General features: G+C 36.3%; 1 long non-coding RNA gene across 2 annotated transcripts in view; it reads right to left on the reverse strand.

The window, feature by feature from the left end:
* LOC103883511 overlaps positions 1 to 23,739 on the reverse strand; it is a 91,029-nt gene that overhangs the window by 15,991 nt on the left and 51,299 nt on the right. For both annotated transcript variants that reach the window (XR_002521440.2, XR_002521441.2), the window contains 2 exons: positions 7,216 to 7,366; positions 5,441 to 5,591 (listed from right to left, as the gene is read on the reverse strand). This is a non-coding gene — a long non-coding RNA (uncharacterized LOC103883511). The remainder of the gene's footprint in view (positions 1 to 5,440; positions 5,592 to 7,215; positions 7,367 to 23,739) is intronic.

Here is a 23,739-nt window from a genome sequence, read left to right on the forward strand (position 1 = left end):
AAAAATCACTAAGCAGGCCAATATATTTTATGACTATAGATCTTCAACAAAATGCTAGCAAACCAAAAACAGCAGCGTTTACAATGAGTTGTACACAATGACCAAGTGTGTTTTATCCCAAGAACTCATAATTGTTTCAACATATGAAAATCAATGTAATATATCATATGAATACAATAAAGAACAAAAAATACATTTTTTATCTCAATAATGCAAGAAAATCATGTGACAAAATTTGACACATTTCTATGATAAAAACCCTTAACAAATTAGGAATATAAAAGAACTTAATCTGATAAAGCATATTTATGATAAACCTACATGCTCCCTATGGTCAGAAGCAAAACAAGGATGTCTGTTCTTGCTGCTTTTATCTAATATTGTAAGTGAGGTCCTAGCCAGGGCATTTAAGCAAGAATATAAAACACATGATATATAGATAAGAAATAAAAGAGTAAAACAATCTCTATGACTTTTTTTTCTATACAAAAGTCTCAAGGATTTCACAAAAACAAAACAAAACAAAAGCTAAAAACAAATTCTACAAGGGTGCAGTATACAAAATTAACATACCAAAGCGAATTGTATTTCTATACACTGATAATGAACAATCTGAAAATAAAATTAAGAAACAATTTCATTTACAATGGTGTCAGATAATATATTAATATAATTTTAAAAGTGTAGGAAGTGTAAGACTTATGTACCAAATACTATAAAACATCATTGAAAGTAGCAAACTAACAAAGACTAAATAAATTTTAAAAACCCTATGTTCATAGAATGAAAGAATATTGTTAAGATGGCAATACTCAAATTGATCTACACATTCAACACAATTCCTATCAAAATCTCAGCTGATTTATTTCCAGAAAGTTGCAAGCTGATTCTAAAATTATCTCACGCCTTCTGCCAAAGTTAAATCAGAATGGATGAAAACCTAAAAGCAATAGCTTAGACTCTAAACTCTTATAAGAAAAGATATGCATAAATCTTCATGACCTTGGGTTAGACAATGGTTTCTTACATATAATATCAAGAGTACAAGTAATAACAAAAAACAAGTGTTAGATTTCCTTAAACAAATGTAAAAGTGTACATCAAAGGACATTACCAAGAAAATGAAAAGACAACCTCTTCGCAAGTTGTATAACAGATAAGGGTCTAGTATTCAGAATATATAAAGAACTCTTACAACTCAACGAGAAAACAGATGAAAGGTGTGAATAGACATTTCTCCAATGATGATAGACACATTCCCATAAGCACATGAAAAGATGCTCAACATCATTAAACCCAAACCACAATGAGGTGCCACTTCACCCCCACTAGAGGCTATTATCAGAAAAACAGACAACAACAAGGATGTGTGGTTATCTTCCAATATATCTGATGTGATTGTAAAATGGTGTCTCCACATTGAAAAACAGTATGACAGTTTCTTAAAGCTAGTGTTACCATGCCTGAAACCAGGTGCTACAATGTGACCCAACAATTCCAATCCTAGGCACATATGCAAGAGAGATGAAAACATATGTACATAAAACATATCCTTATAAACACTTGTACATGAATAGTCATAGCAGCATTATTCATAATAGCTAAAAAGTAGAAACAACACAAATGTCCATTGATTGGTAAATGGATAAACAAAATTGTTATATATACACAGTGGTGCATTATTCAGCCATAAAAATGAATGAATTACTGATATATGCTACAACATGGGTAGACCTTGAACACATGCTATGTGAGAAAAGGCAGATGCAAAAGACCACAGATTCTACTCATGTAAAATGTCAATAGCAGGCAAATTCTTATACACACAAATTAGATTAGTGCTTGCCTGAGGTTTGGGGAAGGGAAGAATAATAAATAAGGAGTTTCTTTGTTTCTTTTTGGGTGATGACAATGTTCTGTAATTAGTATTATTGACGGCTGCACAACTTTGTGAATTTACTAAAACCCACTGAGTGGTTTAACTTAAGAGTAAATTTTGTGGTACCTGAAAAATAATTATGGTATGCAAAAATGCATAAGAAAAAAATTATCAAGTTATATTGTCAATGGAGAGAACAAAGTTGTAGGTTAAATAGAATATAGTCCTAGTTATTTAAAATGTTTGCTTGTCCATGTACGCATTTATGTGTGAAAATGCATAAGAACTAAAGTGATATATATTGAACTTTTTTTTTTTTTTTTTTTTTTTTTTGTGACGGAGTCTCGCTCTGTCGCCCAGCCTGGAGTGCAGTGGCGCAATCTCGGCTCACTGCAAGCTCCGCCTCCCGGGTTCACGCCATTCTCCGGCCTCAGCCTCCCGAGTAGCTGGGACTACAGGCGCCCGCCACTGCTCCCGGCTAATTTTTTCTATTTTTAGTAGAGACTGGGTTTCATCATGGTCTCGATCTCCTGACCTTGTGATCCGCCCGCCTCGGCCTTCCAAAGTGCTGGGATTACAGGCGTGAGCCACCGCGCCAGGCCTATATTGAACTCTTAACAGTTGCTACTTCTGAAGAAGAGTACAGTATTGGGAAGATTTTTAAGAGAGGACTCTATATACTTTTCTTTGAATGTTATATAAGGAGCACATGTTCATATGTTATAGAAAAACTAAAAATAAAATAAAGTTAGGTGTTATAAAATATAAACACTATTTTACCCCACTTTCAATGCCCAGTTCAATTCTCCCCATTTTATAAAGTCTTCCCTACTCAGGCCGGGCGCGGTGGCTCATGCCTGTAATCCCAGCACTTTGGGAGGCCGAGGTAGGTGGATCACCTAAGGTTGGGAGTTCGAGACCACACTGACCAACATGGAGAAACCCCGTCTCTACTAAAAATACAAAATTAGCTGGGTTTGGTGGCACATGCCTGTAATCCCAGCTGCTTGGGAGGCTGAGGCAGGAGAATCGCTTGAACCCAGGAGGTGGAGGTTGCAGTGAGCCAGAGATCGCGCCATTGCACTCCAGCCTGGGCAACAAGAGCAAAACTCTGTCTCAAAAAAATAAAAAATAAAATAAATAAATAAAGTCTTCCCTACTCCATCATTTACTGATTTGTTTTATCTGCACTCTTAAAACTCTTTCCCTTTATACACTACATAATTTAGTGCCTTATCATACATTTAACTAAACTGATTACATGGGAGAACCCTTGATAAACTGTAAAACATAACATAAATGCCATGCCAATACCAATATGTTGGGCAATGTCTTTTGGCATTGTCAGTGTGAAATTAAGAATAGCAAAGCTAAAAATGGAGGCCAAGGTCAAAAGTTAGAAAAATTATGGGCGAGCTGCCAAACCTAAGTCGTTAAAATAATAGTGATGTCACAGGTCAAATGGAAGTTTTCTATTTTGGGTTGACATAAAGACAGACTTCAAATATAATAATTTCTGGGCAAATCTAAGCAAGCAGTGTTTGATAAGAAAGTAGGCAATTATAACAGGTCCAGAATTCTCATAGAAAAACAGTAACAACAACAACAAAAAAGACGTAAGTGGAAAGGTACGTCCCAAAATAGTCTTAAAGGCAAAGTTTTTGTACATCGTATAGTTTTTATTTTTGCGCTCACATTTTGTCATATGTTACCCTCAGTTTCTCAATTACATTGCAAGATTGGAATATACCAAGATTTGTTGGATTTAGGAAAAATGCTTATATTTATCGTGCAGCCTCTATATGATTAGATTACATACCTGATTAGTTTTATTGATTTAACTGATAGGTACTGAGCAGTTACAGTGGGGTTGAAAACTAAAAATTTACTTTCCAAAAATATTAAGTCTGTTCCAACTAAACCCAAAGTAAATACCGAGTGGTCACGATCACCTAATAAAACGTGTGGTGCCTGTTTCACAGGGGTCATGATAAATCTGACGTGGAAAACAAAGTAGAAGAGGGAGTTTGTCAGTGCTTGATTTTATCTGACTGTCCCAAACAGCCAAAGTGTCTGACTGAATTTTTAAAATTAATCCTTGTTTCTAACTTTCACTAATGATATTATGATTATTGTTAGTGTTCTAATAGCAGATAATGTGTATTGAGGGTATACCTTGTACTGGGCCCTCAGCAGAACATTTTTATATATAGTATCTCATTTAGTACACCAGTGCTATAAAGTAGTAACTATAATCACATATATTGGACAGACGAGAAAACTGAGGTTGAATGAGTATCAACAACTTGACCATGACCACATAGTAAGTGATAACGACATGACTCCATTTTAAGCCTAACTCTCCAATTTATGTTCTTTACTTAAATACTACTCTAGCTATACAATACTTAATATCCGAACATCACTCAGGATCCTGGGTTCCCATCCTATCCTGCCATGGTCATCTCCTTCAGGACCTCAAAGGAAGTAATTGTCTAGAGCACAAGGGGAATTAGGGCTTCAGCCTTCAACCCCAATAAAATAACTAGTGAATTAGTCTAGATGCTGCCAGTGACTCTTCTTGAGGAGGCAAATGCTGGGCAAAGTGGCTTCCTTTTGCTTTTTGTCCTGGGCCCACCATCTACTTACTGTGCCAGTGCTGAAGAAGTGTGAGTCTAGAAAGAAATGGCCAATCCAAGAGCAAGATGGAGTTTGAGCTAAACACAAAAAGTATCCATTTTTTAAATTTGGCTAAATAACCAGGCAAAAAAATGCCAACATCAACCTATCAAGGGAAATTCTGCAAATAATCTACTTCTGTGATGACAGCGGATTTGATTAGATGATAAGAAAAGGAAACTTCCAGAGCTAAGGAGAATGAAATCAATTTTCTCCAAAAGATGAAGGTTCTAGAAAGTTATTTCCAGTGCCTCCATTAACCTGGCAGGCAGGAATACACACTTTTAATTTGCCTGGAACTGATGACACCAGGAACAAATTAAATACGTAATCAATCATACGTTTAAATGGAAAAGCAATAGGTTTCTGCTTACAGATAGCTTGAGAGAGAGATCCAGAAGGTGTAGCATTCATCTGAGTGCAAAGCTCACATTAGAGAGAAACTTTACCTTTATGATTAATAAGGAAAAGATTTTCAAGACACCAGTTTTTTGTTTTTAGAAAGTGACATAATATAGAAATGAGAGAAAAAGAAAAAGGTAGACATTAGGTTACTCCTGAGAAATCAGTGTTTATTTGGGCTAAAAATCAGAAACAATGCCAAAGAAAGAAAAAAAAAGAATTCACATAAATTGGAAAGGAAATATGGCTGTTAATGAAAAGGAGCACACAAACAAACCTCCAATGCACAAAGCAATGAATCCCTCACTATCCCATATTTCAAATGAACCACTAGAGAGGGAAAAAATTGATAGCAACACTTGCAGCTGAAATAACTCTTGCAGGGATAAATTATCCTCTTTCTTCATGTTGCATTTTTCCCATGATATTCCTCTTGGTATTAGGCAACTCTTTTAAAAGAAGATACTTGCAAGCACTGACCTCGCCTTTGACTATTTGTCTGTCTCCACAGTTCTTCGCAGATATTACTGAGCATCACCATAGATGTCCTTTTTCACCTCTTTATCCACAACTGAAGTATATCCACCTCAAAGCCTCCAGAAGTCCACACGTTAGATCCATCAGCACAAATCTGCAAAAGCCATTTCTCACTGAGTGGATGATGATGCAATGTATTAGTCTTCTATCACTGTCTTTCTGATTATTTTCAAAGACATAGCTACTTATCATTAGTAATCTAGTTAGCGCTAGTAGAAACAGCAGCAGCAGCAGCAAACATCCTATATACCCTCCTAACCCCACCTCATTCTTGTGAGATGTTGCTACTATTTGAATTATTATCCCATTTGTAACTTAACCTCAAATAGGAGATTATGGGTTTCTTTTTCTTTCTTTCTTTTTCCCAATGGGGCTAAAGCCAGCAGGGAATCTTCATTAAAATTCACCATAAGGCCCATTTGTTTGCCATTTCCCTTCCCCCAAGTCACATATTCCTCCCACCCTGCTGTGAACTGCTCAGAGCAGAGGAATGACCCGTGGAATCTGATGGTCCTGTGGAGGTCCAAATCAAGCTGCTCCTGTTTGCCAAATAAAGACGACATATATTTACCGTCTCTGGACACCCCTCCAAATAGTAGTATATTAACAACTTTATTTTATTCTGTATTTTAGGAAATGACATCACTTTCCTCATGAACAGGTGCAAATACTGCTGACATTTAGAACACTCCTCAAAGGTAGGGACTAAAGATCTAGGCTTGCATGATTGTTAGTTCTTACTGGAGACCAATATCAGAGGGCATTCTTGGGTGGTTATTATTGTTGTTTGGTTATTGCATTCTTCCTCTCTGTTCTGATGAGACATAACTATGCCAGAGTCATACTTCATATTCATCTATAGGAACATCTGGCCCATATCTAACATTTAATTTCCACACCATTAGAGTCAAACAATACATGTACATCAGTAGATAATGTAATGCATTATCACACAAGGCAGAGAGTAGCAATTTATTAGCCTAATTTAAAATAGCCTTCAGCAAAAAATAGTGCATCTTAATTCAGAGTTTTGAATGGAATGACATGTTTTCAAGTAAAATTCAAAGGTATATACTCAGACATGCTTTGGAAAAAGTTTCCTACATATATTGTCTTCTGCATTGTTCAAGGAGGGAAGATCAATTCTGTTTTTTATGTTCCAAACAAATCTAATCCATAATAATACAAAAAAAGAGATAGCCTTGGGAGAAAATAAGAAAAGGAATTCCTTGGAACATAACTTAGAAATCACAACTTCAGTGTACAGGCTGCTAAGAATCTCTTTGCACATACTTAAAATCACAAAAAATTTTTTGCTTTGAATGTAGCATGAATTTTGTCTCTATTTCCTCTCTAAGACATTTTCATTACTATTTTAGGTTTGTAGACAATGAATATGTAGAGTGTTAGTTTGTCTTTGTAGGAGAATATTACAACTTTTGTGAGAATTTAAGTGATGTAATATTAGAAATTAGCTTAAGCTATACAGCTTGCAAAAATCATTGTAATTATTACAAACATTCAAATATCTTCTCAGTTCTTATTAATGAAAACCAACCTCTGCTTTTTTAACACATATATTTGATATAGGAAGATACCCAGTGCTTGTTAACACTGACAAAAACCTTCTCCACTTCCTTAAATAATACAATGGAAATTATAGTATATGTTTAGAGCATATATAGATTAGCACAAATTCTAAATTCTGTGACACTTACCAGCCTCACCAGCATAGTCATAAAGCACATTGCATATGACAATTCAGCCTTAGAAGAGATGGAGAAAATTTGTCATCTTGAGGTCCTCAATAGTACTTAAGCTGCTATTGAGACTTCTCTCAGCAATGATATGCAAGTCCATGGCCAGGCCCTGTGGTGAATGCAAATGACATAATTTTTATGAGCTCTCAGATTAATGGAAGAAGTAAGGGATGCACATACGTAACCAGAATACATAGTATAAAGTGCTGAATGCCATAAGAAAGTTGGAAAAATGCTGTGGGAGATAAGGGAGAGAGGAACTGTTTCTGGCTATGGGCAACAGAAAGGCTTCAAAAAAGGAATTAGCTTTGTGCTGGAACTTGGAGGACAGGCTACATACTGGAAATGTTCAGTGATACAGCCCAGAAGGCAAGGTCCTGGTTTCTAAACAGAGTCACCGAGGGAGTACAGAATTAATGTGGATCATCCTGACCCCAAGTCCCCACATCCTACTACTAAATTTTCTCCTGATAGTACTAATCCTTAGCTTGAATTCATCAATTAGGTTAGAAATATTTGCTCCAGTTCAGCTCTTGAGATCTTATATCTGAAACCTATATAGTGATTAACATTTTGTTCCCCTCTATCATACTCTGTCATTGTATGTGATCAATTTGGTTTGGTATTGCTGCCACCTGTGCTGTGACTAAAGTGGGAGCAAATGCAGAAACCACCCAGGATGTTAAAATTTTGTACTAATCCCTGACTGCTTGAACTAATTCCAGTGAACTTCAACCTTTTACAAGTCAGTTCCCAAAATATATTGTTACCGTTGATAGTCTTCAAATGAGTTTGTGGCTCCCATTGGCATAACTTTATCCCAAAAGCCTTGAGCTTATCATATATCCAGTAATTTTGTCAGCAATCTCAAATAACTATTTACATGTGCCATACCTTATGCCCAATCTGTGGCACAGGGGCAGATATGCAAATTAGGTCTCCCAGTCTTCCAAAGTTTTCTAAAGCTGGGCGTGTATTGTGACCTTGAGTTTCATCTTTCTGATATATATTATAATAAATGTAACAAAATAAATTAAAAATAAGGGTAAAACTTAGAAATTCACCTTCCCAGTCTCCATTCCTCAGCCTCAGTCTCATTTCCCAGAGACAATTACATTTAAATATTTCTAATTTTAGTTCTAGTGTTTGTCACTATAAGTACTGGGCTTTAGATAGCTTATACAGACTCCATTCTACAAAGAAGAGAAATTTAGTTCCCTTACTAGAGTCTTCTCCTATTTTCATTCCGATTTACACTATTTTCAGTTTTTCAAGTGGTTGCCTTCATAATTTTAAATGATACTACTCCTTCAATTTTGAGATTTCGACATTGAAAATCATACAAGATTCTTTCTTCTGCTCAATAATATTGAGTGTCCACATGGATCAAATGCTGCACTGGATTCTAGCAATAAAATGAGTAAAAACAGACATAAATCCTGCCATAGTGAAAATTACCACTTAATGAAAAGGGTGATCAATAATAACAAAACAAAATAAATTATAAGTATGGCCCAAAATAAAATCATTATGAGATAAGTCATGAGAATTTATATTAAGGAGGTCAGGGATAGTTTCTCAGAAGAGACCACCCTTGATAAGAAATCTGACCAATGAGTAGGATTTAACTATGTGGAAAATTGTAACAAAAGCTTTCTAAGCAGAGGAACAGCTTGTGCAAAGACCCTGTGGCGGAGAAGTAATGATGAGTGTCAGTAGGACTCAAGTGGAGAAAGTCAAGAACTGCAGAGACATAAAAAAGAAAAGATAAATATCGACCGGCCATTTGGAACTTTGCAGCGTTTATAAAGGAGTTTCGCCTTTATCCTAAGATCGAGGAAAAGTCACTGAATTCTGATCAAATCATGATCAGAATAAGGTTTTTGAGAGTTTACCCTAATTACAGCTTAGTAGATGTAAAGAAATAAACTGAAATTTTATTTCTTTCTCTATAGATCTTATTGCTCAGTCTTAACATTGCTTTCAAATTGGCAATAATTTTATTATTTTTATTAGCTTATAACTATACATAAGCCTTCAATATTTCCTCTGTAAATTGAGTGTAAATGTTAAAAACAATAAAAATATCTACTACCCTATGTCCTAGCATTCCCATTCCTAGGTATTTTCCCATCCACAAATGAGTGCACACATCCACCAAAATATTGTGGAAAGATGTACATAACAGACTCATTTATGACAACCAAGAACCAAAACCAAGTCCAATGTCCAACAACAAAAATGGCTAAATTATAGCATGTAAAGAAATACTACACAGCAATGAAAAGAGAATGAACAACTGGTAAACGCAATGACAAGGATGACTCTCACCATGGCAGAAATTAGACACAAAATAATACACACCATTGGATTACATTTGGATGAAGTTTAAGAACTGGCAAAACTAATGAATGAAGAAAGAAGTGTGAATGGTGATTACTATTTTGAGAATGGAAGGGTATGACTAGAAAGGAGCATAAAGACTACTTTTGGGTGCTGGAAATGTTATATATTTTCATCTTAGTAGTGTTTACTTAGGTGTATACATCTTTAAAACTTGATCAAACCTCCTAAAGATTAGTGAACTTGATACTCATTTGACCACATATATTCTACCTCAGTAAAAAATGTAAAAAACAATAAACAGCATTTAAAATACTAAGATATTTCAAATATGTCATCCAGATCCAAGTGAGATATCTGGCACATATTCATATGTACCCCTGCAAGGAGATTATCTTAAGAGTGAAAGTCAAATTCATTCTTTAAAAAAATATTCTATCACTTTCTCAGAATCATGCCATATGGACAGTGAACTTCCAAAGTCTACATGTCAGAAAATGTCTTTATTTCACTCTGACTTTATTAATTGTTTGGCTCCAAATCATTTTCTGTCAGAACATGGAGAGAGTTGTTGCATTGTTTTCTAGAATATGGTGTTGTTAATGAAAAGTTTAAAGTTATTTTGAGTTTTATAACTTTTAAAATTTTATTTGAAAGCTGTAAGAAATTTTTTTACACACAGTGTTCTGAAGTTTCACCATAATTTATGTAGATACATTAGATTTCTACTGCAGCTTAGCAAATTACCACAAATGTAACTTTAAAATAATACTCATTTGTTATAGCACAGTTTGTGAAGGTCAGAAGTCCAGGAAAGGCCAGCTGAATCCACAGCACAGAGTCTCTCAAGGTTAAAACCAAGGTGTTTACTAAGCTACGTTCTCAACTGGCTAGGGAAGCGTCGACTTCCACACTTCCTCACGTTTCTGGCAGAATTCACTTCCTTGAAGCTGTAGAATTTATGGAAGCTTGCTTTTTCAAAGACAGCCATAGAAAGAGAATCTCTTCTTCCTGTCTCTAGTCCAGGGAGCCTTTTTAAAGGACTTGCTTGATGAGGTCAGGCACACCTAGAGTAATCTCCCTTTCGATTAACTAAAAGTCAACTGACTGGGGACATTAATTCTATCTGAAAACATTCCTCATCTTTGCCACATAACGTAACCTAGTATGGGAATGACATCTATCAGAATCAGGGGTCTCTCCCTATATTTAAGAAGAAGAGATGCCATAGGGCATGTACACAGTGAGTGGGATTCCTGGGGGGTATTTTAAAACACTGCCTATCATGTATTTTTCACACAATTCCTTTTCCTTTTTCTTTTTTTTTTTTTTTTTTTTTTTTGAGATGGAGTCTCCTTCTGTCATGAAGTCACCAGGCTGGAGTGCAGTGGTGCAATCTCAGCTCACTGCAACCTCCGCCTCCAGGGTTCAAGTGATTCTCCTGCCTCAGCCTCCCGAATAGCTGCGTGTGACTACAGGTGCGCACCACCGTGCTGGCTAGGTTTTGAATTTTTAGTAGAGACAGGGTTTCACTATGTTGATCTGAATGGCCTTGATCTCTTCACCTCATGATCTGCCCGCCTTGACCTCCCAATGGGCTGGGATTACAGGTGGGAACCACTGCGCCCAGCCCTTTTTGATACTTTGATAACCACAAAATTCTGAATAATACTAAGCTCAAATAATTGTTGAGTAAAGAAATAAACAGATACTTTACAGCTCCTTTCAAATCTGGAGATGTGAATCTTTACTCTGCCCAAAGAAATTTTCCTGTTGCATCTTCAATAATGTGTTTTACTTTTTTTGTGAACACTTTGATTGATATATTTTAATAAATATTATTCATAGCTCAATATTTTCACCCATTTAAAAAAATTTTTTGTCTTTTTCTTTATGTTCTATATATATGTAGAGAGATATTTATGAATATTTTGTATCACCAACTTTAACAATTTGTGTCCAAGTTGTTATTCAGTTATCCTATCCAGTATTTTATTTTGACAATCATACGCATTTCTAAGGACCAGTTCTAGTTATTTTATCTTATTCAATTCTGGATATAATGGCTTCTTAGATCTCTCTGAGAATACCAAAATGATCATGTTTAAGTTTTCTTCCTGAATTATCTATTTCTTTCCAGAATCAAGTTTCTTTTTATAAGGCCCCTTGTTGCTGCTTCTACGCATGTATCTGGTGATTCTTGATTATCCACTCACAGTTGTTCATGAACCACTAAGTAATTTGGATATAGTGGATGAGTCTGTCTCCAATGCGCCATGCTCTTTCCATCTTTGTACTTGAGCTCATACTGTGACTCCATCTGCATCTGTTAGGCCTTCTTAGTTCCAAAATTCACAAATAGCTCCCATCTTTTAGTATTCACTTACAATGAATAGCACACAGTACATGGTGTAGAAGAGTTTTTTATTTTAATTTTTAGAGACAAGCTGGAATGTCACCCAGGCTGCGGTACAGTGGACTGATCATAGCTCCCTGCAGCCTCAAACTCCTGGGCTCAAGTGATCATTCCATCTCAGCTTCCCAAGTAGTTAGGACTACAAGTGTGTGCCGCCATACCTGACTAATTTAAAAACAAAAACAACAACAACAAAACCCCAAAACTTTTATAGACGGGGTCTTGCTATGTTGCCCAGGCTGGTCTTGAACTCATGCGCACTCAAGCGATCCTCCTCCCTTGGCCCCCCAAAGTGCTTGGATTACAGATATGAACCACCATGGCTGGCTTCCAGTTTGGAACCTAATATCAGTTGAACTTACATTAGCAAGTCACTGATGTGGTTTGCCTCTGCAACTTGTGGTCTGTTTTTCTATTATTCTCCCTTGAAATAGTGGGATGACTGCAGGCTTTGTCTACATGGGTAAAGTGTGCATTGTAGCATGACTGATTTTAGTATGTATGAAAAGGTTCTAGCCAGTTGGTTTAGGGTCCAGCCAATATGGATGGACTTACTCTGGTGTGTGATGTCATCCATTACTCTGGGAACATATTATCGTTTTCCCCTCTTGGTCAGATCTGCCTTCCTTTTAAAATATCTTGTCTGTTGGACAGTTTACATTAGTCTCTGCTCTACTTTTTCATGTATCAGCACCTGTATTTCTAGTTCTCCTCTGGCAAACTGTTGCATTTCCTTAATGGCAGCTCTCTGCTTGTATCACAGGATAGAAATGGCTATGATTCACATGGGGAAGTGTGTCTGGGGTGCCAAGACATTAGTAGCTCAGTTGTTTCATAGAGAGTATGTGAATTAATTCCTTGATAACTACCGTAGCCCATTTCTGCTCTCACTGCTTGACAGTTCTGAGCATATGGACTTCCTCTTCTCTGCCAGAAAGAAGAGCTTCCACTCTTATTGCATCATTTGACTCTGTTCTGGTGGTTTATTATTAATAAGATTCCATCTCCTTTCTATCTTTCAGGTGAATGCTAGATCAGAAAAATTGTTACTAATTGAGAGCAGGACTTAATGCACAAGCAAAACTTATTATATCATGGTTCTTTTAATCAATCTTTGACTATCTAGTTTGCAAACAATAATAAGTACTGTAGAAGATCAAAAGGAAGAAAAAGGTCTCGTCATCCCAGGACTTCGGAATCTAGGAGGATTCAAATAATAATAATGAAGGAATAAGAACATTAAGAGGCACAAAAGAAATAAATGAGCATGTTATGAATCATACAGAATCAAACTTTTGAACTGACTACTGCAGAAAAGCCTGATATGTTTGAATCATGAATTAGGGCCCACGCCAGTGAGGAGCTACCATGACCTCATTCCCAAGCTGTGTGTAGGATAAAGTTGCTAAATCTGAAGGGCTGGTAGCTCAAGAGGATAATGTCTAACAGTGATGAAGCTATTGCTCAAATAAGTGGAACAAGTTTCAGGCTCTTCCCAGGTGCTGCCTTGGGCTTCTTTGTAAGTTATTATATGCTTAGTAATTGAGGGTAAGACTTAAAGCACAAGTAAAACTCACTATATCATGGTTCTTTTAATAGAAAAACTATTAAAAAATATAATAAATATGATAAAAACTATTTACTCATAGCATATATATTTCCTCCTGATATCTAATTATGTGCTTACCTTCATTTCCCTTTCTTATTTAGCATAGATGTACAGACCTGGATTTGAGTCCTTCATTCATTACTCATGAACTGGTTAATCTTAGTTGAATTCTTAAGTCTCCTTAACATCCCACTTATATAAAATAGGGTCGATAGTAGGACCTAATAAATAGGATTGTTTTGAGGAAAGTACACAGTACCTAACAAGTAATAAGAATTCAATAAATGCTAGTTACTTTTACTATTTATGTTTTTTGCCATATTTATTTATTTAATAGAAAACCTATTGTATTGTCAGGAGTAAATATATAATGCACCAGGGCACATTCGTTTTCTGTTTCTGTACAATAAATTACCACAAACCCAGCAAGTTAAAACAGCACAAATTTATTATCTCACAGTTTCCATAGGTCGGAAGTCTGGACATGGCAAGACTGGTTTCTCTGCTGAGGGTCTCATAAGTCTGAAATGATGGTGTCAACCAGACTGAGTTCTTGGCTGGAGACTCTGGAGAAAAACGGACTTCCAAATTCATTCTCACTTTTGGCAGAATTCAGCTTCTTGCAGTGATAAAACTGAGGTCTTTGTTACTTTGCTAGCTGTCAGCGTGGGGCTGCTCTCAGCTCCTAGAGGCCACCCTTACCATATGGCCCCCTTTCTATTGCAGTTGTTGTGCCAAGTCAAATCCTGTCATATTTCAAGTCTTTAACTTTGTCTTTGTCCTCTAGACCCAGATTTAAGGGGCTCCTGTGATTAGGTTGGGCCTATCCAAATCATCTCCCTTTTGGTTAACTCAGAGTCAACTCATTAGCATCCCAAATTACATCTGCAAGATCTTTGCTGTGTAACTTAACCAGAGTGATGTCCTTTCATATTCAAGCATTCCTCTTACAGTTAAAGGGAGGAAATTATACAAGAATGGGTCCTTGAGAATCATTTTAGAATTATGACTATCACACAGGGTCTCAGAAATTGCATTCCCCATGACACCAACACTAAAGGAGGAGAAAAACTATTAAACATCCCCTTCCCCTTCCTCCATTCGTATCTACCCCCATTAATTTCATCCATGCGCAGCCAAACTCCTCTGAAAAGAGAAAAGCAAGAAATTCCTTATTGTGGTGAGAGGATTCTGCCCTTGCACTTTGTATTGAGGTCTATTTTTACTAGGCTAAATCAGCAGTATAAGGGACTTAAGGTAAGAAATGCTTTACTTTTTCTATTCTTAACCTGAGAATCAACCTGAAAACCCTGATCCCCCTACCAAGAAAAGGGAAATGAATCAAATTTACATTGACAAAGTATCTACAATAGGCATGGCACAAGCTTTACATATTTATATATAAGTTCACTTCCTTCTCAACAGCATGTCTGAATATTATCTCCATTTTATGGAAGAGAAACCTAGGAGATAAAATAACCTGCTCAAGGCCACAGAAGTGAAATAAAGAAGCTAGAACTTTCATCTAGGCTGAGGATTTTTAAATATGTTAGTACAAGCCCTAGATGTCAGCTACTAAAAAAGACAACTATTTTTATTAGCAGATGTGAGACAGGCATGAGGATGTACAAGTTACTTTGCTTAGCATCATGAGCAAAGCTTCATTGACCTTCAAGGAAAGTGTCTAAAGATCTAAATTTAGTTCCAGGGCTTGCTCTACTAAAGCAGTCATCATACTGGTAAAATTCTCATTCTCATTCATCCACAGACCATAAGCCAGTGTCCCAACTAGGGACTTGAAGATGAGTCTACAATGATGACCAGAGTGGTGCTGAGTGAATTTCATTGCTCCTTTCCTAGTCAAGAAGGCTTAAGTAATAGTGTGAGAAAATACCTGAAACCCCAAACCCTGGTGGAGAAGACACTGCTGTCATGGCAACATTCTAAGTATATTTTATTTATTCATTTTTTTACAGAAAAAATATTTACAGTGGTTTACACAGATTTTCAAAATATGGCAAAATAACATAAATAGTAAAAGTAACTAGCATATATTGAATTCTTATTACTTGTTAGGTACTGTGTACTTTCCTCAAAACAATCCTATTAATTAGGTCCTACTATTGACCCTATTTTATATAAGTGGGATGTTAAGGAGGCTTGAAAACACAACCAAGATTAACCAGTTGATGAATAATGAATGAAGGACTCAAATCCAGTTCTGTATATCCATGGTAAACAAGAAACGGAAATGAGAGTAAGGACATAATTAGATATCAGGAGTAAATATATATGCTATGAATTACTATATACTTGCTAACGGAAGGAGACAAATTGGACTTAAAACTTTCAGATGGTACAAAGAAAGAAAATTGATATATCACTAGCCTCAATGTCTATTTCTAGTGTTCTGCAGATAAAATCCATTACTCAACTAATATGACCAGTGTGAACATACTCAGTATGACAAGTAAAAACATTCTTTTTGATTTTGGAGTTTTTTTGTTTGTTTTCTGTTTTTGTTTATTTGTTTGTTTTTTGTTTTTTTTGTTTTTTGTCTTATTTGAAATGGGGCCTTGCTCTGTTATCCAGGCCGGAGTCCAGTGGTGTGATCATGGCTCAGTGTAGCCTTGTAACCTCGATCTCCTGGGCTCAAGCAATCCACCCAACTCAGCCTCTTGAATAGCTGGGACTTCAGGCAGTATATACACCCCACCACACCAGGCTAAGTTCTAAGCTTTTCTTTTTTTAAAAAATTTTTTTGGAGAGACAGGATCTTACTATGTTGCTCAGGCTGGTCTCAAACTTCTGGTATCAAGTGATCTTCCCACGTCAGCCTCCTAAAACAATGAGATTACAGATATAAGCCACTGGTCCTGGCTAAAAAACATTCCATTTAGAATATTTGTGGAGAGCACCCTGCATTACTGTATGTATATCTAAGAGCTAATATTGCTGAACATTTATTCTGGGTCAGGCAGTTTATGTTTGTTTTATCCTTAATTCTTATCATCCTGTGGTGTGAGTACTATTATTATTCTCATTTTATACATGAGCAAATTGAGACTTAGAGAGATGATATATAATAGGTCTAATGTTGCATAGCTAGTAAGTGGTAATGTCAAGATTAAATTTAAGTGGTCAGATAGAACTTGTAATCACTATGCTATGTTGCCTCCAATTAGCAATTTATCTGTAGCCTTACAGTAGTTTATTGGTGTTGTTTCTTATAGCATTACTAGATATACATATTAATCCAAAGTACAGGACAGTTAAGCAAAAAAGCAATTGTTGGGAGTCAATATAATGGAGTGTAGGCAGAGAAATATTCTATCAGTCCAGGGATAGATTTCCTAGTGCTTGGAGCATGAATTTTCAACATAGGCAATACCATCCAAAAGCAGATGATTATTTGTTCTTAGGAGGCAAGAAAATCTTAGATCTTAAAATAGCTTGTAGACTTCTAAAGGGCCACAGTACATAAATATATACACCACTTATCTCTGATATTCAAGTTTCTCTAGGAGCAGGAAGGTGATAAGGAGAAAAATGCCTAAAAAGGCTCCATAAGGGACCAATTTAAAAAGCAAAAGGTTGAGAAATAACCGTTTAGAGAAATAAATGGACTGCATGTTCTTTGGATTATTTTCATAAATATTATTTCTCTCACCTGCAGATTTGATAGCTACAGAGTATCACCACATTCCAGACTGTCTATTCCCATAGGATCAAAAGTGTAGTTAGGCTGTTACCAGTTGAATACAAATAGTTACGCCCAAGCAGGTATCTGTGAAGGGATAGATCTGACATTTTTACTTGATAACTGATTTGCCCAACAACTCAGTTATTAGGTCAGTATTAGGTCAGTATTAGGACCCAAATGCCACTTTTGCTAGAAGTCTGTAGATCATGCCAAGATTCTGCTTATAATGGATTCAAAATTACTTTATACCATATAAATACATAAGTGGTCAAAGGTGCAAAATTTTATTCCAAATGTTCAGAATAATGTTAGTTTAAAAGTTTTCTGCTACTGGGAGGGAAACAAAAACCCTCATCTTATTTAAAGGACTAACAATACATACCTCTGAGTAAACGATCCCTCCCCCACTCCCACAACTTTTGAATGTGCTTCTAAAAAACATTTCACTTGTTCATGGAACATCTACCAAGGTAATGGCTTCAGATTTAGATTCATTAAATCATGGCTCTCTTTTCTGGCAAGAATCAGATTGCAGTTTTGGTGGTCCATTAATTCCATCCCCAAAAGGATGATGGAGTAAGTTAATGCAGCTTTCTCCTATCTGGTCAGGGATTTTGCCCTACTTCTAAGCTAATAAGTAAGGCTGCTACTGCTTCATGAATGCTAGTAGAAGACACAAGACTCCTGAATCAGAGACAAAGGACTTTATTAATCATGGCAAAGCAAGCAACACAAGCACCAGCATCTTTGCATCAGTTCCCCCTTGATCCCCATGTTCCACAGGGGTGATGCATAGAGCCCAGGTTGATGCAGTGACTTTGTCTTACAGCCAAGGAACGCTTAGATTGGAAACCTGCTGTTTTATAGCAAGCAGTAAGCAAACCTGCTCTTTGTTCCAGAGGAACACATTATCTTATCCCTTAAGGTTGCTTGCTACAAACACAACACTGAAAAATGACCATGTAAGAGTCATGAGGGCCTTGAATTCTTTGCGTATTAAGCAAGAAAGCAGGAACAAAAGATACCCATGGAGAAGTGTCTCCCAACATCTCTCCTCTGGAGTTCTCTTTACTCTGATTTCAATGAGATGTGATTCTTCCAAAAAAATAGTGTGGATACGTTTCATCATCATACTTAACTCCTTGTCCCAATACCCTTATTTCCTGTGGGCTTTTTCTGACTTAGGGAGAGGAATTTCCTGCAAAGAGTAAGCTGTCATAGTTTCCCACTCTACTGTGGTCTGTATTAATTGTCTATATGTAAATTAAATTATTCACCTTATAAAAAGATGCTAGCAAATTTGAGAAAACAATCATCTATATTTGAGTTGCCTCAAAATTTATAAGCCACTTTCTGAGGTCGAGGTGGGTGGATCACTTTAGCCCAGGAGTCCTATACCAGCCTAGGTAATATAGGGAGATCCTGTCTCTACAAAAAATAACAAAAATTAGCCAACCATAGTGTCACACACCTATGGTTCCAGCTACTTGGGAGGTTGAGGTGGGCATATCACCTGAGCCTGGGAGTTTGAGGCTGCAGTGAGCTATGACTGCACCCCTGCACTCTGGCCTGGGTGACAGAGTGAGACCCTCTCTTAAAAAAAAAAATTAGAAGCACTAAAAGAGTAGATAAAGCATGTTTTCAGGAAGCTGGACAAGGTAAATTCTAAACTCTCAACTTGGGTTTCTTTGGTATGCTTAATCGTTAGTACCCATTATAAACTTACAGTTATTTCTAATTGTACTTACCCACACAGTCTTTTGGAAAATGACAATGCTACTCAGTAGGAAGATAATGTTTATTGATACTAAATTAATATTGTTGGAATAATCTTTTCATCAATATTGCAATGCCCTCTTTTCCACAAATAGACATATTATAAGAGCCCTATTTTCCTACAGAGCATTATCAATTCTTATATATTGAATTTTTAATTTAAATAGATTTATTAACAGTTTAAACATAAATGACTAGCAAAATAATCAAAAGAATTAGTGTCTCTAGGAAGCAAAGTAGGTGAAGAGGAAGTTACAATACATTTTATTTGACTCTATGCAGTATCTTTGCAGCAGGGTATAGATATTTTAAGAGGTGTGTCTTGAGTCCAAACAAAAAAATACAAAGGACTCTTGCATCCCAGGAGAATTTATATTTAAACTAAGCTATTTGTACTGGTTGCCCAAGACATATTTTAGTATAGTATTTCTGTGGCTCTCATTTCTAGAATGATTTATTTGCGCTTTGCCATGTGTAGCTAGGTTCTGGTGAAATCAGATGATCAAATATTAGCATCTTACTCAGTTTGTGTGTTATAGACATGGCCTTATGTACAAGTTTGCTTTTCTTCTTTTTGCACTGGAAATTTTGTATTCTTTCCTTGATACTATAACTGCATTGAGCTCCTATTTAGAAATAATCTATGGTCAAGAAACCAAGGATTTAAGTTCCAAAGCACATTAGACTCATAAAACTGGTATAGTCAAACACCTGAATCCCTTAGATTAAAAATATAAAGACAAAGAGAAGGTACTTAAGTTAAAACTGCCTTGGGGCACCAGCAAGTTATGGGTTGGTGGGTTTTATAAGACTACTTACTATGCCATTCAATTAAAAAAAAGAGAGCAGTTACCATGGCAACACCACATCTAATGCTGCTTATGCTACCTCTGAGATACAAAATACCTTCTTCCAGGGACACATTGACCAATGCAGCCTGTTATGGGAAGTTTTTTATGCCTAACGTTAGCCTGGGAAGAGAAAAACTGTATTTCAAGCATATAAAGAATATACAAACACACACACATATCTTAGTTTGCAACATTCAAATATCAGAACACATTTTAACTCATTTTCTTTCTTTTCCAACATTTTAAAGGATGAAATTGTTTTTCTAAACTTCAGAGAAAATAAAATTCGTTTAAGAGAAACATGTATAAATAGTTTTGCTGATATATGGGCATAGAAGTATTTTTAATTATTCCATAAGAGCTACCAAATATGTATAATTTTCTATTGGAGTAACACTTTGAGCTCCTGACTATAAACACAGAAATTTGGATATTATTCATGTTTCAGTAAATTATATATTAACTCTTGGCCGGAAAAATATGTTAAAAGTCCCATTCATTAAAAAAAAATTAAACCTCTTAAATGAAATAAAATAATTATTTAAGGAATTAAAAAATAGTTTGGCTAAATAGTAAAGAATATGGCCTCCATTAATCTCACAAAAAGAAGTTAAATAAATATCAAAGAAAAATATGAATACATAATAAAAACAAAACATTTTGTTGTAGACGATAATGCCTTTTCTATATTTATCTCTCAGGTGAACTTTAAGAAAGTGAGTGGGATGCAACAGATTCTAACTTTTTTCTAAACAATAGGCAAATATGTACCAATAAGTATTTTCTTATTCAATGGTGTTTTTAAATAGACCCACTGTCTTAGTGACTATCCAATACCGTGGGGTACTGCACTCAAATCCAATGGCCACAGCAGAAACAAATACCTAACAAAGGCAGAAGTTATATATCAGATACCTTATCTGTTTCATATATACTTCTATAGTTACCAATTTGACATTTACATTCCTACTCACTTCTGAAAAAAAGACTTAGTATAGTTGTTGCATGAATATTAGTGTGCTTTTAATGCAAACGTGGTTTATAACCCAAAGGTTTAATGCTTGCTCGGAACTCAAAGGTAGACTGTTATCAATGTAAAAATAACTTCTTTTTTAACAAAAAAAGTAAACAAAGTAAAAGTTTGTTGGAAAGTAAAAATTATTGTTACTTCAATCACAAAATCATATTTTCATGCAGAAACAATGTAATAAATACACTTTAAGCTCCCTGGAAGGCTCATAAAGCCTATTTGATCTAGGATATAACAGAACTGCTTTAGACTTGCAATAAAATATAATTGGCTATGCCACATATATAATCAAAACATAAAGCTGAAGAATAAATCATTTTTATTACAAATGCTAATATTTGAGAAATTAGATTTTATTTCAGCAAAATAATAGACTAATTGGAACTTTCTGGAGCTTTGAAGAAAACTTTAGAATCCTTTGAAAAAATTATTTATTCAATAACTATTCAGAGAGCACCTACTCTGGGCCATGTATTATTCTAGAGGCTACAAAAATAACAATATAGATAAAATTTCTAAGACCTTATTACAATGGCAGAAATAAATAATGAAGAAATAAACAGCAATGAAAACACAAAATAATTTTCATTGTCACATATGCTGCAAAGTAAATAAAGTATATGGCATGATAGAAAGTAACTGGGGAAGGCCACTTAAGACGCAGAGAACAGAGAGATGATTGTTGAATTAAATGTTTAAAAGATAAGCAATATGAATTATAAAAAGAAACATAGAAACCAATTTCTTGCAGTGAAGGTCCTATTTGGGATGTCAAGATGATAGAATGGGAAGTTTCAGCCTTCAACTCTCCCTCCATCCCCAACCCCCACCCAGAAACACTGATTTTAACAACTACACATGATAGCAATGCTTTTATGGTAGCCCAGTCATTTAGTTAAAAGGTTCCAGCACCTCAATGAAGTGAAAAAAACCTGAAGAATAAATACACTAAGGGGAGTAAGAATAGCTTCACCTTACCCATATTACCCCTGCCCAAGTGCAGCACAGCTCAATGCTAAGAGATTTACTCAGCCTGTGATTTCTCCTAACGAGAAAAATGGAGATCGAAATGAGTACCTGGCTTCCCCAGTCTTCTGGGATGCTATCCAGGAGGCTCACTTCTGTTTCACCCCATCCAAAACACAGGGAATACGCAGAGCAAAAACATCTGGGGGCAGCTAGGAGCAGGGACAAGAAGAGAGGCATCGTGGCAACTGGCACACAAATCTCAACAAGCTGCAGATCCTACTGGCTGGGGTGAAGACTCTGCCCGGATCTCCAAACGCGAGTCTCATAGGGTGTCTCAACTGTGAACACCCAACAAGCTGACATATATCCCCAGCACTCCGCATGCACCACTTGCTGTGGCTGGCATCCTGAGCACACCATAGACATCAACATGTATGTACTCCCCCCATGGAGAGTACACATGAACTACCACAGATTGCATGTGAGCTTCCACACATAGGACACATACTTTAGCAGGCAGCTCTCGTGGATCAGGAGAAAGTGCACAGCTAGGAACCTTCCCGTCACTGCCCTAAGAAAAATAAACAAAAGGCTCTCAGAGTCCAACCTGCTTTGTGGGACTGAGAAAGCACACAGTTCTAAGACACCTCCCTCACCCTGCACCCCGCCCCACCACCACCACCACTGCGAAGGAACAAGAGAAATGGGAAAGGCACATTCATAGAAAGGTCTGAGAGGTCGGGCGTAGTGCCTCATGCCTGTAATCCCAGCACTTTGGGATGTCGAGGCGGGTGGAAATATGAGGTCAAGAGATTGAGACCATTCTAGTCAACATGGTGAAACTCCATCTCTACAAAAATTAGCTGGGAGCGGGAGGTGGGGGGTGGCACGCGCCTGTAGTCCCAGCTACTAGGGAGGCTGAGGCAGGACACTTGCTTGAACCCAGGAGGTGGAGCTTTCAGTGAGCCAAGATCGTGCCACTGCACTCCAGCCTGGGCAACAGAGTGAGACTCTGTCTGAAAAAAAAAAAAAAAGGCCTGAGAGACCCCCAGAATCTCTAGCCAGGCTGACTGATAAAAGTTTTGTGGTTTTTTTGTTTCTTTCTTTGTTTGTTTGTTTTATAAACTAGTTAGCTAGACTGGAGGATGTGATTGCTCCTTCAACTGCAGCAATGAAAGTCTTCAAGAAACATGAAAGGAAGATGGTAACACAAAGCTTCTGGGAACATAAAAAAATCAAAGAAACATGACACCATGAAAGGAACAAAACAGCTGAATGGCTGACTCCAAAGAAATGTGGGTATGAATTGCCTGACAAAGAGGTCAAAATAATTGTCTTTTAAAAACTCAGTGAGCTACAAGACAACAACAAAAAAAACACAGTTAATAAAATCAGGAAAGTTATGTATTAACAAAACTAGAAATTCAAGAGAGGTATAAATCATAATAGGGCAGAAATTCTAGAGCTGAAGAATAAAATGACTCTACTGAAAAATTAAGGAGATTGAAACAGCACAATGAAGTAGTAGAAAGAATAAGCAAACTTGAAGACAGATAATCCATTTCAAATTATCCAGTCAGAAGAACAAAAAGAATAAAAATTAGTGAAAAAAAATACTTTGAGATTTATGGGACATCACAAAGCAAACTAGTATACACATTAATGAGAGTCCAAAGGGAACAAGAGAAAAATATAAAGGGGTAGAAAATTTATTTACACAAACTAGAAAACCTAGTGAGATGGATAAATTCTTGGACATATACACCCTCTCAAGACTGAAGCAGG

Source organism: Papio anubis, chromosome 6, assembly GCF_008728515.1.
Source record: "Papio anubis isolate 15944 chromosome 6, Panubis1.0, whole genome shotgun sequence".
Taxonomy (NCBI): Eukaryota; Metazoa; Chordata; class Mammalia; order Primates; family Cercopithecidae; genus Papio; species Papio anubis.